The sequence below is a fragment of the Cygnus olor genome, chromosome 5, assembly GCF_009769625.2.
Source record: "Cygnus olor isolate bCygOlo1 chromosome 5, bCygOlo1.pri.v2, whole genome shotgun sequence".
NCBI lineage: Eukaryota > Metazoa > Chordata > Aves > Anseriformes > Anatidae > Cygnus > Cygnus olor.
The window spans coordinates 62,518,129-62,538,493 of NC_049173.1; the positions used below are offsets into that span (position 1 = coordinate 62,518,129).

Here is a 20,365-nt window from a genome sequence, read left to right on the forward strand (position 1 = left end):
GTTTTTTTTTTTTTTTTTTGTTGTTGGTTTGTTTGTTGTTTTTTGTTTGTTTGTTTGTTTTAAATCATATAGTATATGTTGTATAGACAGCACTAACTGGAAGAAATTTTTTTTTTCTTTTTAATAGCAGGTTGTTTGTCTTCTGCCTTTTTAAAATACATTTGAGATTACCAAATATAAATAACCACAGAATCCAATTTACTGTAATGAGCTGATCTTGACTATCTTCATTTGGGGAAAAACCTTTAATCAAAAGATGAACATGTCTGCATAAAATCTTCATCCCCAGCATAAGGTTTCCTGTCATGTGAAAGGGAAACTTCCTCTCAGCCTGCAGAAGTGCAGACTTTGCAGACACTGCCTATCTCCTCCTGTTCAACATAAGGCACGGGTTTTACCTTCTATGCTACCAATGCAAAAATGAATAGCTTCTCTTTGGCAAGCTCAAGCTGCTTCACCATTAGTTCAGCCCACTAACAGAATTTCTATACATACAAATCAGAGCATTTGATGTATTCTGTTATTTCTGATCAGTGACATAACGTACACAGACTTAAATTAGGTTATTGCATCTCATTGTGCTCTGTAAATTAGAAACATGACAAAAATGCAGCTTTTTTTAAAGGCTGTCTTCCCATAAAACACACATTTACATTATGGCTGAGAGCCTTTAAAAACATGATCAACTGCTACTTAGAGGTCACTTATCTTCCAGGAACAACAACAAAATACGTTACCAATATCTTCACCAAACAGCCTGTTTCACGACTGTGATCAGAATTCAAATTGTCTTTAACCCCAAGTTGATGTGAGCATACGTAAATGCATGTTAAAAAAATGTATATGTGCATATGTTATACACATACACAAAACACGAATGTATCAATTTTACAGATACTAATAGACAACATTAGCAGAAGCTAATGTTTTTTTCCCCACCAGCTCTCAGTATACACTGGATCGGGCCCAGATCTGGCCAGAGATGCTTCCTAGGCAAACGTACCAAAAAAATAACACTCCTTGTAAACTGCAATACTGGTCATTTTTGTACAGGCCTGAGTAAAACCTTTGTGCTGAAATAATACAAGCTTTATTCTTGGACTTTTATAAATCCAATTTTTTAATAAATTATATACAATTTTACATAAGTGTCTGCGTATACACTTGCATCATCACTTTAAATAACTTATGATCATGTCTAATTCTTCCGGTAGATAGTGTATGTGGAATTAGATGTATTCAAGGCAGCAGTCTCTCCTTGTGTTCTTCATCTTTCTCTTTGTCCTGTCAACACTGAACTAGATTTTAAGATGTTATTTCCTCATGTTTAACTAGATACATGTAAGATAAGCACACCATAAATCACATTTTATTCCCACCAAAGACAGCCAAAAGCTTCTTTCAGAGAATTACTTCACAATAAGAAAACAAAACATCACATGTGCAACAGCATATAAGCACTGCTCACAGAAAAACAGTGACAGTGGAGGTAATGACCTTAATGGCCAAAAAAATATCTGGAAGAAGTAACTTGCTCATACACAAATACCATGTGCTGGTGCTAGAAACTGATACAGAGCATGAAAAACAGCTTTGAGAGCTCACAAACTAGCCCACCTGAAAGTTAAAGCAAGAGTCTCATCCTAACTTACACCAGGCCTCATCAGCACAGCAGTGCAGCTGGGAGCTGTCAAGTTGCTGGTTCCAAAAGAGCAGATTCCTCCTGCATTACAAGAGCTCCCTGCTGGGAGTCTCTTCTTGCTGAAGTCTGTTGTAGCAGAATTCTGAAGCACAACACGACGTTTAGCATCCTAAGAAAGATGTTATTTCTGCTAGAAAATAGATTGCATCTTGTTAAACCTCCCAGTTTAAGTTATTTCTCCATCATTCAACCCAACAGCATGTTTAACAAGCTAAAAATTAGGAGAATTTTAGCAGTCTGTATTTCTGTTAAACATATCGCTGTCCAAAACCATCACAGTAACATCACGTATTCAAAGTGAAATAAGTGTGACCCATTTACTCCTATTACTGATGGCCTTAAGGAAGTTCTCCATCACAAAGTGACACCCTGAATAATTAAGCTCTAAAAGTCACACAATTAAATTCACATTTTGAACACATTCACTGCTTGCATGTCCATCCTTGTAAAGGCTTAAATCAAAAGGCAAATCCATGAACTTTTGCCATCCCATTTCTAACCCCTAACATCATAATTTCAACACTAATAATACCTGAAAATAAGGTCAATCAAGAGCATCATTTTTCTTTCTGAAAGACAGAAAATCACGTATCTAGCATGTGATTATTGGTAATCAGAATCAGAAGAGCAAGTTACTTGTAAGTAGCATGGTTAGCCTGAGAACAAGAAGTCATTAGCAGAAGTCATTTTAGACTAGATATCCTTTGATTAATATTAACAGTTCCTGTCCATAATAAAGTACAATATCTGTTCTGCCAAACAGTGCCTGTCCTAATTTTACAATGCTGGGAGTCTGGGAATCATTAGTTATTATTCTTCTGTTAGACAGAGTAACTGTTAATGGAATGCCACAAATCAAATTAAGAGCAAAATTCTGACAGCATTTATGTGAGAGGTCAGAAAGTAAACACATACACCATGTCCTTCAGCAACATGTCTGGTCCATCTGAAGTTATTCGTACTAACTATTTGAAGACTCAGGATCCTGTGGTTATTTTGCATTATAAAAGATTTATACAGGCCTGAATTAATTGCAATAGTAAAAGTCAACTGAGTATTAAGCTAGGTGTCACAAATCTAAGAAGCCATAAAACCAAAAGCAAGAAGTAATGAAGAGTCCTTCAAACAATGCATTAAAATGGGTTGTATTAGTGTGGGACCATATACACAGATGTATGTACCACACTCCTGGAATGCAAAATTCAAACTAGAAGGGGGGGGGGGGGGGGGGGGGAGGAACAGGTGCTACCTGCAGCACTCATTTGTGATAGCAGCTCTTGCAGAACCAATAATCAAACTGGAAGCACTGCTGAGTAGCCCATGCTTTATACTTCAAGTACAATCTGAAGCACAAATCCATTTTCACTCACAAAGAGTTTTATTTTTAATGCATATTTCTTCCCTTCTTTTCCTCTCTATTTTCAGAGGAGACAGGATTTCATTTTACACAATTCTGTGTTTATCTTTGACAACACCCATTATGTATATGTATGTGGATATTAATTCAAACTGAAGTCTGTACAGCTTCTTTTCTGCTTTGGATTTTTCCTCATCTTAGCCTTACTGCACACAGCTGGAAATTCAAAACAAGAAAAACAAAGAGGTAGATAAAAATCTACCTCTGTTCAAGAAGAGCGTCCTGAAAATTACAGATAGGAAACATTACTTGGAGATCTTAAGTTAGCATGAGAAGTATAACATGGCCAACTGCCAAGAACCATGGGAAAGGAAACATATCTCAAGCTAGTCTCCTAAGACTGGGTCTCATTTATCTTCACACAGAGTTTGATTTCTTCGTTCACCTTTGGGTTTTAGAGCCTTCAGAATGTCCTTGCACATCCAATTTCTTCCTCTGTGATCACCACAAGGCAAAAATCTGTTTTCCAAGCAAGGAATGTGGGCTTGTTCATTCCATTTCTGTATTTTAGCAAGTGAAATGACATGGAAATTCAAAAATTCACTGACTAGGATATCTGCAATACAGCCAGAAGAGCTGATTGCACTGGAAGGGGAAGCAGAGACCCGAGTTGCCCAGGTAATCCAGCTTTCTCCATGACAAAGTGTACATACAACTACAGAGATCAGAAATAGGAGATCTGAAGCACTCTAGTCAGTCCTTACGCAAAGGCATGATTTTTTTCTTACAATGCATCTTTCATTAGTTTTCCCAGTTAGATATAAAATCTCTAGAAAGACAGAGTTTACATCACCATGGACTAACTGCATTATAAAATACTTAAAAGAAGGAGATAGAGAAAGGTATAGCTGATTCTAGATTCCACACCCCCAGCCCCCCCCACCCAAAAAAAAAGAAATATATATATGTATGTATATATAGGGCAAAAAGCCACTGGACTAATCATTTAGCTGTTTTGTTTTGTTTTGTTTTTCTTTTCTTTTTCTTCAACCTTATCAGTGAAAGTCTTTAAAATCTCCCTTTCTGGAAGGGGCACACCAATTTAAATAGATAGCAGTATTATGGGAGCAAACTGATTAGTGGTCACATTCCTAGCAATTAGCATTTTAGAGGCAGTTTAGCTCAAAAAGAATTTGCTTTTGAGGTTCAGGTACTGAATAATAGTTGGCAAGTTGTTGCACTTTGAAGCTATATTTTATCTTTTATGTGATGCAGAATAATCACCATATAAAAACGTTTATTGGTTCCCAGAGCAGTATTAATACAGCCTGCTACCACAAAATGCTGAGAGGTACAACTCCTCTGCATTTACACCTCCCTTGCTTGCTGACAGAAAGCAAAACCAGTTCCCCCTCCTGTCTTCATCAAGGAAAAAAACAACTAGTGTAACATCACACAATCCTTAATTCAACCACTCGCAATAAAGACATCCCTGTTCCTGACAATGGCCTCTTAGTTTTGAAGGTTTTTCTGAAAGAAACAGGTAGAGACTGGTTTTAACCACACGGTTTGTTGACTGCCTCTCTCCACTGTGGATTGACCTCAGACATGGCGCCCACAGCAACGGCCCCTGCGAGGTGTGAGGGCTTTCTTTGAGGAGGTGTCCAGCTTCCATCGGAACAGACAAGAACCCTTTATTCGTCCCTTTTCTTTTTTTTTTTTTTTTCCCCTCCCCAAAACTAGACATTAGCAGGGAAACACCAGCTGTAAATTTAGTACCTCACAGGTATGTGCCAAGAGCTCCTGTGCTGCCACCGGAGCCCCAGGCGCTGCCCGCCACTCTGAACCGGTTCCAGCCAAAGCCAGCCCCAGCCGCCTGGGCAGCAGCCTCAGGGCGAGGTGCAGAGGGGCCTGCAGCCACCCTGAGGAGGGACTGTGAGGAAATGGGTGCCAGCACTGTCTCTGCCTCCTTGAACACCCACCTCATGATGAAAATAAGGGCAGCCGAGGCAGGGTGCCCTGTCCTGGAGGTGTTCAAGGCCAGGCTGGATGGGGCCTTGGCCAGCCTGACCTAGTGGATGGCATCCCTGCCTATGGCAGGGGGTCTGGAGTTAGATCATCTTTAAGGTCCCTTCCAGCCCAAGCCATTCTATGATTCCTCAACACCTGTGTTAGGAGGTCAGAGGTTTGTGTCAGTTGGTGATAAATTCAAGTGAAATTCCCCTGCTTTGGTCTGACACCCTTGGCAATAGACATGTGCAAACACCTTACAGCATAAGGGTCTAAAATATTTCATCTGGTCTCCTCCATGGGAAGTGGGACCTTGTCTCCTCCCAAGTCTCCTCATGAAGAGGTCAGAAATAAAAGTGCTGTTACTTCAAGTAGCCATTGTGTAGGGCACAAATTAAAATAGAAAGGGCAATTTTTGCACCTTACTCTAAAAGCTTTTTCTCCTCTCCACCAACCCCAATTTTTTAATTTCATTTTTTAATTTTATTTTTTAATTACAGCCCAGCCAACGGCTAAAGGAGAACTGTATGTCATCAGTGCAAAACAGATCCCAAAGTGGGGGGTCTGTGCCTAAAGACCATGCTGAGCAACTGGCAAGCAGCTGGGCAGGCACCATTTTGTAGAAGAACAGCTGAAGGCAAGGGGAGCAGAGAACTCAGGCCAAGGCAAGTTTGTAACACTGGCATGTCCAAGAAGAGATGTGAGCTGCACAAGCACTAACTTCCAAAAAGCATCATGGGGGATTGCTTTGTTCATCTCCATGATTTTTCAATAGATCTTCAAAAGCAAGGAAGTCGTTAGAGATTGCTTAAAGCAGGAAAGGCATTTATTCACCCCTCCCTTCTTATGCCTGTCAAGTTGCTTTAAAATTGTAACTCTAGTACATAAAACTGATGCCTTTTTTGAAGTTCATTTTACTCTCCTACTCTATGTATCAAACTTGTACAATAAATTCTGCTTTGTCAATAGCCTCATCTCCTTCATGACAAGTCCTGATTCCTTGTGTGGACTATGCTGCTCACAAGAAATGCCTACAGAGCACAGCAGCTTTACTGTTTCACTTCTTTAACATGGGCTTCTACATGCAAAAAAGTTACAGCTATGGTTCGCTATTTCCCCTACAAACAAACAACAAAAAAATATCCAGAGGAGCTTAAAATAAAAAGGGACAAAAAGAAAGCCATCTCCATTTCCAGGCAGAAAATAGAGAAACAAATTAAATGACTTATCCAAAGTTAAGTGACTTAGCCAAAGTTAAACATGAGACAAGTACAAACTGAAACCAATTTTCACCCAGTCCAATACTCTAAGTTAGCACCTAGAGAAGATGATAACCTTGTATTTAACAGCTTCATTAACAGGAAAAGAATAAGGACCTATACAAGTTACTCACTACAAGGAAGGACAACATCTTTACACATCTCTGTACACAATCCATTTTCTGTAATGAAAGGATTTCTTCTTACTTAACATCCATTTCAGCTAGTCAGACAGGCAGTCTGAAAGCCATCTTTTCTTATATTGATATTCCTCCAAAGAACAAAAAAAAATCTGACATTTTAACTGAGATGAGCAAAACAATATTATTAATTCAGGTCACAGCCTACCCTACCAGAGTCTTTATTGGAAGTATTGCAAGGCATTACATGGTAAACAGTGGTGGTATTTTCACAATATTTGCCAGCAGCCATTAAGTTTTTTTCATTTTACAGAGTTAATATCCAATTGCTCTTCTTTGTTATAACTCTGAAAACCTTAAAACCAACTTCAGACCAATAAATGCACATTTAGCTAAAAGTTAAACACATAAGGCTAAGAACACCTCTCTCTAGTCATTGAACAGCCTCTATTTGAATTACCAATAAACTCGTTACTTCTTTACTTCAGACAATAAAGTCATCGTCCATCCCCATCCCTCCTCCTCCCCCACTGGGGAAAAGAAAAGGACATTGAGAACCTATAGAGAAGGCAATATCGCAGAAACAATAGATGCCAGACCTATTGCCTGCTAACAAGGCATTTCAACAGAACACAGGAATAGGGAACCCGATTTAGTAACAAGCATGTAAGCCAACACACACCAAGGAATATGTGAAACAGATATGGTTGAGCTATGTATTTGAGGAGCCAAGCTCTCTTAGCAGTGATTCTACACTAGGCTACCTCCACCCTAATTGTGGTGTCTGCCTTAAATCATGTCTTTCCTAGGAGGAGACAAGAAATCTAGTAGAATAACACAATTTTCTTTCTACAAGCTGAAAAAGAATCAGAACAAGTCCATGCCCATAAACAAAAAATACAAGTGTTTTAATACAGAGCAAGATTTGAGTATTCTGTTTCTTGTTGCATTTTTCCTTTAGTAACTCCAATTAACTCCTCCAGACAGCCTGTCAACAGAGCTCTGTTGCATAGTCATTCTAATTCTATATAAAAGTGACAAAGTAGCAATGGGATTTTTCTTTTTCCTTCCTCTTTTATCAAAGTAGAAAATTCTGCATTTGTATTTTTGAACAACTGCCAAAGAGTATCCAGTCATAAGACATTTTTTCCTCCGTCCTTCACACAAAGTGATATGAAGGGGCCAGAAAGCTGTAATAATAATGCAGATAGGGAATCCCCAGCAGCTCTAGAGGCAGAACAAACTGCTCTATAGGATCATTCCCACATTCAATGTCTCCAGGGCAAGCGTAGTGTGACCAGAGCACATCAGGAAAGCCCTAGCAAATCTAAGGCTCAGGGGGACTTTGCAGCCTGTACACATTAGATTAGATATACTTTAGAGATCAAGCGGTGTCTTGGGAACAGCTTGAAGAGGAAAGTGCAAAGCTTACTTAAAGTCAATGTACTGCACTCAGTCAGTGTCAAAAGCACTCCTGTGCCTGGCTGCTGAGCTCCAGGAAAACAAAGAAAGCTCAGATGGTATTGTCCGAGGTAATGGCACTATTCTGTTGTTGTTTTTTGTTTGTTTGTTCTACCTCACCCCACCCCAACCCTTTTCTTGTCCCTTCAAGTCTACTGGCTGAAGTTTTACTATGGAGGGGCCAAGGAGGAGAGCACAGGCAACAAGTCAATAGAAAGACACAAGGAGAGAAACATTGCTCATTAGCAAGTAAAGTTTGGATCTTGAATGATGTACATATGAAGAACTCTGATGCACCTAAAAGCTTGCAGTGTTAATAATCCTGATAGAACAAAAGTGGGTGCCCTCGTCCAAAAATGTATCTTTAATAAATAAAATAAAAAATTGAGTCTCTAAGGATTAAGTGAAAATGTGGAAGAATGAACTTCAGGGTTTGCTACAGACTCTTAGCAAATAAAAACATTTGTGTAGAGAAAAGAAGACTTTGTGGTAGGTCTCATTACTCTGTAACAGCAGTAATGTGTGTTATAAGTATTATAGCTCAGTAGGGGTCGGTGTATTTTGATTTAAAAAGTGACTATGTAGAAGTAAAGCTCCAAATTGGGAAGGTGTACAAATTATGGCCTATATCTTTTGTCATTTGTAACTCCCAAACACAAAGCAAGTCACTGGAGTCATACAACTTACCATGCATCAGCTGAACTACAGTAACGCACAGCGCTGCTCAGCTGATGTCCAGTAACCTATTACACAAAGGAACTGGCAAGCAAGTTTTGAGTACAGAATGAAATACTCCACAGTCTGTTCCAGGAAGGCTGTATTATTTGTTCTCGTGATTTTTCTAAAAATTGATATTGAAAGAAAACAAGTTAACTTTTAAATAGTACAAGTCTCACTGGAGAAGGCAACTAATATTTTGATAAATTTCTAATTATTATCACGAGTTTTAACAGTTTGTGATGGCACACGTAAAGCAACATAGACCAGAATTAGCTAGAGGTAAAGGTCCCAGAGCCAAGCTTTTGCTATTAGCAGCCAAATTCAATGAATTCTTAATCATTAAGCTTAAAAGTGTTCAAATCCCAGACTTCATGTTTCCTCTTCAAATAAAAGCATCTATGTGAGCTTAAATTTTTATCCACAATTATAGCTTGAGTTTTATAGTTATTTATCGCTATGCCACACTGATAATTAAACACAGATACACATTAGAATCACATCTTCGAAACAGCCTGTTCACCCCCTTCCAATGCAAACCTGTTCTCTAGTAATCCTCCATGCACATAAGACTTGTAAGACCAGAAAATCTGCATGAAAATTTTTCCCGAGTTCCCATTCCCAGAAACCTGGTGTTGACAACTTCCAGTGCAGATGCAGCTGAGGCTGATCCATTGCCCTAAAATCTTCAATCTTAAGTCTCTTTTTTTTTTTTTTTTAACCTGTGATATGTGAGACATGCAGACCATCTCCTATTTGCATGAACAGATAAGAGTTGCCAAGCAAACTCCAAAATCTCTACAGAGAGCTCATTTCACTAATACCAACATTACTCCATCTACCACCTCTACAGAGAGCACTTAGCGCTTCTACAGAGAGTTTAAGTTTTACATCTCCATTTTTCATGATCAGCCTCAGACAACTCTACTCACTTCCAAACACCCGTCATCTCCCAATATCAGCAACAGAAAAGCCAATAATTGGTCTCAGCAAAAAAATAGACCCCTCATGGGAACAGAGTATATATTCCACCTGCAAACATGGCTGCCCCCTGCCTCCATGGGTGTTTAAGCTGAGAGATGCTATCAACAATCCAACATTTACATCACCTGGATCCAAAAACTGCCTGTACCAATTACACTCACATTATACCAGTACATACCTGTGGGCCAGGCATGTAAAATACCTTGCTGGGTGTTGCCAGTAGGCATCTCCTAATGTGCTAACACCTTGGCATCCAAGAGGAGGAAGGATCTGCCATCTGAGTACTCAGGTAGGCAGTCCGGTCCCCACCAGCAGTAGATATAGCACATATCGGTTTCCATTAAAATACACATTACTTGGACAATACTCAAAACAGAAGCTGCAGGGGCACTGCCCATCACCTGTCTTAGTCAGCACCCAGGTGAAAGATGTTTCCTGAAACTGTGTACTCTCTACATTCATTACCATGACTTGCATGTCCAGTAGTAATTTGGAACTTGTATAGGTGGGCCAGCTTTGATAGCTTATGTCAGTACAGACCTCCGTGAAAAACCCTTCCAAAAATCTGAATCAATGCTCATAGACTAGTCCCTAGCACTAAAATGTTTATTTATTTAAGGATGGAGAGCTGTGACCAACAACATGTACATGCAGTCAGAGAAATGACATTCTTGAACTGGAGGAAAAATTTAAATTACTGCAGTGGTAAATGTAAATCAGTTCTGAGACCCAGCCACCCAATTGTCCATTAGGATATCAACAAACAGATACTTCTTTTAATTTAATAGTCTTCTAAAAGGGAACCCAAGAAAATGTTAAGCATTACTCATGGTGGAACTACAGGATGGAGCTTTCGACTCATGACTCATCCAATACAAGTGAAAGCAGTTCATAAGCAGATTCTGAAAAGTTTCAAAGCACAAGATGAATTTACCTTTAAATAAACCATTTCAGTAAAAAGGAAAAAAAATCAGTTACAGGAAACATAGGACAGTGGTTACAGCTAGGGAATGAAAATAAGAAAGTCATCCTGCTTTCTACAACAAGGTTTGTTACCAACTTCCAGGCTGCAGAGCAAGTTATTTAACTTTTCCACATCCTGAAGTGATGGCATATCCAATGTTTCTATTCTTGGCAGTGCCCAAGTGACTGATTAAATGTACAATAATGTTTTTGGAGTGGGTTTTTCTGTAGTTTTGTTTAAAGCCCTTGAACCTCAAGTTGATTTTGAAATGTCTAACCAAGTTTAGTTCTGAGAATTGAAGAGTTTATAGTTGTGAAACTGGAATGCCTAGTACACAAAAAAAAAAATTTAAAAGAATGGGGGGTGATTGACCACTGACAAGAGATAACTGAAGGGGAGTTCAGTAGTTAAAAACATGGGGAAAAGGCCAGGAATTTTAACTTCCTAGAATCTCTAAAAGACTGGAAGAATAAAGCAGAGCAAATTCAAAACTCAGATAGGAAATGCTTTTTCATTAAATTTTGCCACTAATGAAGCCACTGCAACTCAGAAGCCAGTATCACAGAATGGCTGAGGTTGGAAAGCACCTCAGTAAACCTCATAGAAGAGTGCATTTATGGGTAATAGAAGTTATCAATTTTTTATTTTTTTATAATCAATTCTTGCACCTCAGGACAGTTGCTACCTGTATTGCTTACTCCTCTTCACATCTCAATGAAAGTTTGGCTTCTGATTCTAGCTGAACACCAACCTCTTCCAGGATAACGTGGAGCTGAACAGAAGAACTAGAGGCAAGCCTGGGGCCAGGAGGAGTCAATGGGAAGGACATAGACACATTAAAGCACCCAACAGGCCTAACTGTGATTTCAGCAGTGAAATAAATCCAAACTGTATGCTACATTTAGAAGTTAAAATTGGCTGGGTCCTTTCTAAAATCACAAGTACAAAAACACAAACTCCTGCAAATAATTATCAGGTCATATACCCATAAAGGTCAAGAGAAGATATTTTATTACCTGCTCATCTTGCTTATTTACGGAATAGAGCCAATATTAGTCAGCACAAGTAGCTGTTTGCAAGCAAGAAGGCTTCAATCAGTAAGGAAGGAAGGTAATTAAAATGAGGGAAATCCAAAACACAGTTATACCTACCAATCATGTCATCTAAATTGTACTATTTTATTCATTAAAAATAAAGCTTTGAAACAAAGATGCCAAATTTATGCAAGTTCTTGATTACCTTTCTGCCGAGGGAGCATGTAATTTACAAGAAAGAGGACTTAAAGCTTTAAGTGCCTCTGACTTAATTCAGCATGCTGTATTGATGGTCCCATTTAGATGATTCCATTTTAGGCCCCTCTAACGCATTAAAGGCATGACTTACTCACATCCATTTGGCTAATGATCCCCTACTGCTCTAAAGTAAATGACAGCTATTTACAGTAAATTATTCAATTAGATAGAGGGAAGTGCAGTATTCATTTTGTATTGTTTGACATGGCAAAACAGAAGTGTGCAGGAAGGCAGGTGGGGCATTTTAATCTTTCAGAATCAATTGTTTAATCCACAGCAAGAAAATATGCTCCACAATACTCATCACCATCAGAATTTTATTGTAAACATTCTAAGAGATACTGAAGTGTTGCAACTCCAGATAATATAATTCTACCCACTTCAGAAGTCAGTCATCATACAATGCAAGGAATGCTACTAGCCAGCATCATATAGAACTGCTTTGCTGTAAGCATAATTTCAATTTACAGATGAGGGAATTTTTCTTTCTTTAAATACATGCTAACAGGTATCTAGGAAACCAAATTCCCCTTTAAAAAAAAAAAAATAGAAGTGAGCAATCCCAAATCCCATTTATTTATAATGGGATTTATACTACTAATTGCCTACCTCACTCTCAGAGACAGGACAGTCTCCCAAGATATTTGGACAGACGGATATTTTTATTTCATGTAATCCAAAGAAAGGACAATTCAGCTGCCCTTACAAATTAAGGAAGGGGATTCAGAAAAATAATCAAATAAAGGACAAGCTAGCTAAAGGAGAATTTCTCCTTATTATGGGTGTAAGATCACAAAGTCCAAGGCACAGGTAAAGCTGCTATGCATCTTGAGCCTGCCAGTGACCATGCTTTGCACAGTTCCCAGGCCTCCTAGCATTTAACAGAGAGAAAGAAGGAACAGTATCATGTCTGAGCCCTCTTAGCTTTCCCTGATTTTGGAGACACTTCTGAAAACCTGGAGCACTGCAGAACAAGTACCAGGCACCCCCAATAGAAGAACACTTTCCTCTGGCTGTCTTGCCAATGCATTTAATTTTCTACAGGCAGAGGGCCAAACTCAGCAGGCACAGCTTCTGCTAAGTTTAATTGAAGTTGCACTTGCCTACGCTAGCAAGTGAAATTTGCCTCAGGGACCACGAGCATCACAAAACAAAATACAACTCTAGCCAGCTTCTGTATGCAAAGGGCATATTTGAAAGGCTACAGAATGGACTAATAAGTTTTCCTTTGTTTCATCTCCTCTAAAGCTGCTGGCACAATGAAACCCTTCCTACTCTTCACATGTATTCATGCACTTCCATGAGCAGGGATTCCAGGCCAGCTGTTTGTAGCGATGGGCTTAGTCAAAAGACCAGCTTACTGCCGCTAGACTTCCTGTGGGCTTAACTGACATTTGTGCCCACATATGCAAAAGCGCCGGCCATTTTGTACAGACCTCCAACACACAGCTCCTGAATTCCTAAGGAAGGTCTGCATTTCAGTCGCTCCAGGGGAAATTTTCTGCAATTTGATTCTTATTTTGCTAGCTACCTTCCCCTCTTATGAAGGATTTATCATATTTTAAGTCCTAGCTCCACAAGAACCAAATATATCTATCAAATATTGGTCCAGATCTTCAGTAGCTCTAAATGACAGATGCCATGACAATTCTTACCAGACAGGCTACTCTATTATTACTTGCAGAAACTCAAAAGTCCCCTCTATTTGAAATACTTTTTAGAGGATATTATAACACAATTAATACTAATAACAATGCTAGTCCTTAGCAAGGAGTACTGCAGTGTTTCAGTCTCTATAGTGGCTCTCTGCTTTACCTGCACCTCTTCAGACAATGTCTTCCTTGTTCTCCCTCCTGCTCTCAGACTAAACATACTGATATCTGCTAACATTCCCCTGATGCACAAGCAAGCAGCTCAGACTTGCATTCTTTAACTATGCGATGATCCTCTGAGAAGTTCCACAGTTACTTTCGGCTGAAAAATTACCTGCCTGAAAGGCACTGAGTTAAACCAGATTGCAAGCTAAGGTCTTCATCTAGTAAGACATTCAGAATAGTGAAAACATTTAGCATTGCCCTTGAAATCACCCAGCAAGCCAAAACTAATAATAATAATAATAATTTCAGATGGGAAAAAAAAAAAAAAAAAAAAAAAAAAGGAATAGTGTGAATTTGAATCCACATTTTTAATAGTTTAATTCACTAAAGTGGACTTCTCTTCACTAAATAATTAACATTTGTATTTCTGTAATTCTGAAATCCCCCAGATAGCCAAACAGGAAAGTCCAGAGCAACTGAGACATTCAAGGTACCTTGCCAATAAAGCTGCTACCCATCATAGCTTCTCTGAGTAGTATTTAAAATGAAATATTGTGCGTACAAAATAACATACATATTTCTGAACAGTTGTTCAGCACAGGCTGCTTAGAGTAACCAAAGCTAGAAGACACTGAATTGGAGGAGGCTGGAGGAGCCAATGCTGCACCTCTTTTTCCCTGACTCCTCACAGAGGTCCCTCCCTGGGACCAAGCTGTGACGGGCTGTGCTAGGTGCCCGTGCAGGTGGTGGTGGCACAGCTCAGAAGGCCACTCACACCAGCAGCACCAGTGTGGCCAGGCTGGCTTGAGAACGTGGTTAGTATGGCTGCCAAGAAAATAAGAGCATCAGTTGGAAGGAAGGACTTGGCCTAGGATGAGTCACTTGACATCACCTCCTTTTAGATGGCACAGGGAGGAACGTTTAGGCACAGGGACTTACAGCTTCCATGCCCTCATCCTCGCTTACAACCAGTCCCTGCTGTCCCTGTCATTCAGAAATTTCTCCAGAACAAGCACCTTAACTGCTCCAGACAGACTTGATTCACAACCAGTATTTCCAGAACGCTCAGACATGCCTTGCTGACAGGCAGAACACAGTGCAGTTATATCAAAATACAGCACAGCTTCTCTCCTCCACCTTATGCAGGCGCACTGTACTCTCATTCATATTGCAATTAACAGACATCAGGGTCCAGGAGCACTCATCAGCTAGAATATGGCAGAATGATTAGTGCCCCCAACCCTGCTCCCATAACATCAAATTTGGTTTGTTTTGAGGGTGTTTTCTGAAAACCTTTGACATCATTTTCTAGCTATGGTAATACTTAGATAAAAAAAGCAACAGATAACATTTCCATATGAGGTATTGAGTATGCTATCTTGTAATGGCCCCTCTCCCTAATTTCATAATGCATACATGTTTAAATAAATTATACACAGAACATTTTTTACAGCACCAACCACAAAGTAGAACCACTCCCTGAGGCTTTCCAGGTCTCCCACAATTGTAGCAGCTTTTTAATATGTCTGTAGAAGTGGAAGGCTAGCATTTATTTATTAATATTTTTTTCTCAACAACCAGAAATCACCTTCTCCTCACAAGTCTTATGAATGCTCTCTGCAATCTTATACTTTGGAGCTAGAAATGGGAGGAGAAAAGCAAGAGCAGTCTCAAAGGATATGAGAAAGATATGAAAGAAGCATTTACTCTAGAGAGGCACGTGCATTGAAAGGGACCGTGATTTGGTCTGAAAAACAAGCAAAAGATGTGACATGAGAAAGCCTCCTTACACCCTAAGCTTCTAGCTTTGCATGTCAGTCTGTTGTAGACAGTAAATCCCTGGAGCTTCAGCAATGATGAGAACACATTTCAGGCACAGTGCTGTTACGTGTTATTCATATGTCCTGCAACCAGACAATCCATGTTGGCTACATTTTTCTCTTGAAAATCAACATGATAATTTGGCTTTTTGTCTTTTAATCCTCCTAACTTTTCTTCATTTAATGATTTTTCCAGAAGTGCTTAAAATCAAGTGTATTTTGAGAAGTTAGTTACAAAATCTTGCATATAAAGACTCAAATGCCTATAAATAAATATCATGTTTTCTGGAATTCTAATCATTTCTGCTTTCTATTTCATCCCCATTAGAGGGCAATCTCCAGAGCATTTTTATGACTGCTGCATATTCATTCCTGTTTTTTTTTCCTTTAAAGGAAGTCTATTGATTAACTGATTTTGTAACTTGCATTCAAGTGCAGGTCCCAGCAGAAAAAATAAAGTGCATATGAATATTGAGACCTTTATATCTTATAAGATAGAAAGATATCAGCACTACTAAGGCAAATCTCTTTCTAATTCAAAATCAACCTAGAGATATTTATTCCAAAAGCCATCTATCAGCAGGGTGATGCCATACAATGCTATGCATGTGAGAGCTCCAAACTGGCACCAACAAATCTATTTTCCAAACATCAGTCATCATGGCCCTGCAGATGCTGTTCTGAAGCTGAGATGCAAGACTGATTAATGTGGTGCTTTAAACAAACTAGGGGGGCTCTGTTGCTTGAAAGATGCAGAAATCTCTACACCTCACTTGCTGTAAATCAGTATCCAACAGTTCTGTGTAGTATGGCCATGCTGTAACATTTTGAGAGAAATCCAGCTCCAAGTATGTGCTGACCTCACGATCACCAATGAACATTTTGTCAGAGTGAGACTCAATGCTGAATTTTTATTAAATTGGCCATGTAACCCAGGGCTAGCAGGAAGCTTTGCTGATTAGCATGGGCACTTGGAGAAGGCAGGGGGATGGAGCCCTGGGTGTACCAACACTCCTCGATCTCCTAGCTTCTTGCCCCCTCTCTGCTGCCCGCAATTGCTCCTGTGACCTCTTCTAGCTGTCAAACCCCGTCACCAGGCATACACCCAACCTTCCAGTAATGACTCCATGAAAATAGGAAATCAAATCAGACTTTCTTTCATCCATATCCAGGTTTCTGTGAGCACCTTTAGTAGAAAGTAAGAAGGGAAAAAAAAACCAGCCACACAACACACCTAAAGTAATCTTAGTTCAGCTGTGATTTGGCAAAAATCCTAGGCAGCAACAAGATTTTCCTTTTAGCTAGCAAACAGATCCCATTTCCCTTTTTTCCAGGGCCCACATCCGTATATTCAACTACAGTTTTGGTATCAGCATTTATAGCTTTCATATGGTTGCTATTTCTAAGGAAACCACTTCCTCAGTATAAACACAGTTAGTATATTTTCTTTTTTTTTTTTTTTTTTTTTTACTGTTACTCTGGATTTGGCAGAGTATCTATAAGAGTGGGGGACCAAAAGAAATTAAAGGTAAGTATGTTTCTTAAGAGACAGGAAATCGAATATAAAAAAGGCACTGGGAAATTATTTTTTCAAGTTTGCCTTCTGTCTTTCTTTTCCCAGTATGAGCATCTCAGCTATTCAGATCTCTTTTTGGGGGGTAACTTCATGTAAACAGTGAAAATTTATCTGCATAAGGACTAAGGCAGCCAGATCACCATCTTCGCTACTATTGTTTGCCTGGGTGCTGCTAGGTCTACTGCCCAGGGAGCACAGTGCCCTGGGGATGGCAGCAGCTTTGCTCACCTGAACTGTCTTGGATAAGACACAGCCATCGCTGTGACAGTAGAAAACACCAAGCATTTACATAAGTGCAGTCTCTAGCACAACTACATCATGGTGGCTAGCTAACATCAGCAAAGGCAACCCAGTCTGCAGCACAGACTGGGCATTTTTCTGCCTCCATTTTCTTTCTGTTCTAAACAGCTGAGCATGAGGCAAAAATAAAGCCTGCTCCAGCAGGCAAGGGACAGGCTTGGTTTTTATTTTGCAATCTCAGTACTAAGTTTACAAACAGCAATTACAAAGTATGTAAACTCTTCAGGCTCCAAGACAAAGACTGGCATTAAATAATGTGGGGCTTTTAAAGGAGATATAACCCCAGTCCTCGTCTTGCCCTGGACTGAGATACAGTCTCTCAGGAGCAGGCCTTTGCTTACCTTAACAGTTTACAGATCAATGCATTAAAGTGATAAAGACAAGTCTAAGAAACAAGAGCACATTTCAGTCTGCCATCGATGTGTTGCATGGATTGACGTCAAGCATTGCAGCTGCTTGCTCCATCACACTATAACAGAATGATTTTTTTGACACATAATAAATAGTGCCTACAAAAAGCAGCCAGCCACCCATCCTGAAACATCGCACCTGGCCTGTAACAAACAGGAGTCCGGAAAAAAAAACAAAGATCCACTATTGGCACAATCAATGCATTCAAACTCCCTTGCATTTGGGAAAGACATGCTTAAATCCCATAAGCAGTGTATGCTTGGCAGTATAGTTCCTTTTTGTGAACAAAGTCAACATTTGCAAGTTACTCAGATCCTGATCTTTGAGTACAAGTTGACCTAGTTTTAATTCTTCCTGAGCTTGCCTCTTTGAATAGGTTTGCTTTGTCAACTGCAATGCTTGGCAAAATATGGAACCTAGTCAGCCCTCAAAGATCACTCCCAACAATATTTTTATATTTTCTCATGGCAGCTTTCTGATAACTCCAAAATTAATGTATATATATTATGCCTGTTTCATCTGCCATTGGAAATTCATCTGTAATCTTAAAACAGCTGATGATCACCAGGTCCTTCAGTTCCAGTGAACAAGTTTTCAAATATGTTTTTTCTCCAAATGAAAGAAGATCTTGTGAAGCAGATCTTGAAGAACAAGATATTTCAAGGAATCAATCAGATTCAAAGGATCAGGTTTTCAAATAAAGAAAACATAGCAAAAAGCATCAGAATTCTTTTCTAAATTTTATGTACACTGATTCTCTGGGTCAAATATATGGCTTCCAGGCTAACAAAGAACATCTCTGACATCTGAATTGGAAAATGACTTTTCTGAAATTAAATATAATGTTTTAATACAGATCTATTAGGAACATAACCTGGAGTGAAGCAACAGTTTCCGTTTTACTGGAGGACAGCAAAGATGCCAGCAAGAGATGGCAATCACGGAGCAGAGCCAGTTTATACCAGATGAAAATACGGCTCACCCCCCTTGCCATAGAGAGCTACAATCCAAAAATACTGTGCAATGACCCAGGTTTATTAACATGTACTTCCTCTGAAATTTTCATTTCCTGTGCTGACGTAGGTAGTGACCTAGATATATGAGATGTATATGAGGTACATGTGATACAGGTATATGTGATGCAATGAGCCATCTCTGGAGAAAATGCAGCATCTCTGGGTATCACTTCCCTACACAGAGAACTTGATCCAAGTTATAAATGCTGTGCTTTTTTTTTCCCCTTATACACTGGTCTGTTATCTTGCAGCACGGGGCTGGTAATTAGAAACAGAGAGCTGCTTTTCTGCAGGATCAGAGCACAGGCCAGAACTATCATTTCTAAAGTTCTATACAGGGTATATAGTTGTTATTTTAATATTAACAACTAGACAGACATGATCAGCAACCAGACAGTAAAGAAAATACTCATTTCTGTTGTCACTATTAGCTAGAGCATATGAAGAATAATTTTAAGAGCAAAAGACTTTGGAGGCACGTCACAAAAAGAAACATTTAGTTGCCCTTCTTAAAGATTTGCTACTTCATCAACAATTTCTAGGAACTAGTTACTATAAATTGTGTGCTACGAAGAATTTTGATCACACAAAATGTTCAACTAATAAATTAATTAGTAAAGCATTACATTAATTACTGCACTAATTAAAATAATCTGCCTTGAAGAAAACGAAATACAGATATCCGTATCACTATGAAGGAAGGCAATGTTCACTCCCAGTCAAAGACTGAGATCTTGGCTCCGGTGTTCACCTCGTTTTGCAGCAATTACAACCATGTTTACAGCTGCAAAATTTAAAAGCAATCAGATCAACCAAGAAGTCAATAAGAAATCATTCCTTCTAAAAGCAAACCGATCCTTTGGATTACATGACATAAAAAGGCTCACATTTGTGTTTAGAAGTAATTTTCAAAACTATGAATCAAAAACAACAGAGAAGCCAACATACTAATGCAATATAGATGTCAAGTTCTATTTGTTTTCCACAACATTGAAACCCAGTTTAGTACTTAGGCATGACATTTACTTTTATGTCTTTTAATCCATGTCTGTTGTCCTAACAGACAAGCAGACAGATACCCTATGAGCCACTTTTTCACTCTAAAGGACGTCTGTGTGCATTTCTGCCTGCTGTGGGCCTGCAGAGAGGAGAGGAGCAATAAATGCTCTAGCCTTGCATGGGTTTATTGCAGCTGTACACTGCACTGAGCACCATCACACTTCTGAAGGAAAAACTAAATCCTGCCTACTACCCGAGAAACTGCCACACTTCTACACACTCCCTCTTCAGTAACCACTACAAAGAAGCTGGCAGAGCTAAGGTCAGAGAATTGCTCCAAGATACATTTAGTATCATTGAATTAATAGGCTTACCAGGAAGGGGATGAATGCTGTTACACCTTGTTAATAAATAAATAAAAACCAATGATGTCCAATTTTTCCCTCTCCTTTTTAATCCAGAGAAAAGGCATTAGGCACAAGTTCCATGCACACAGTGCAGACATATAATGTCACAGAACAAGTGAGGTGACAATTCAGT

The 20,365-nt window shown here is 39.2% G+C and overlaps 1 protein-coding gene across 8 annotated transcripts in view; it reads right to left on the reverse strand.

Annotated features, from left to right (window-relative positions):
- INSC (INSC spindle orientation adaptor protein) overlaps nucleotides 1–20,365 on the reverse strand; it is a 138,624-nt gene that overhangs the window by 98,862 nt on the left and 19,397 nt on the right. The gene's annotated exons all lie outside the window — the stretch shown is intronic.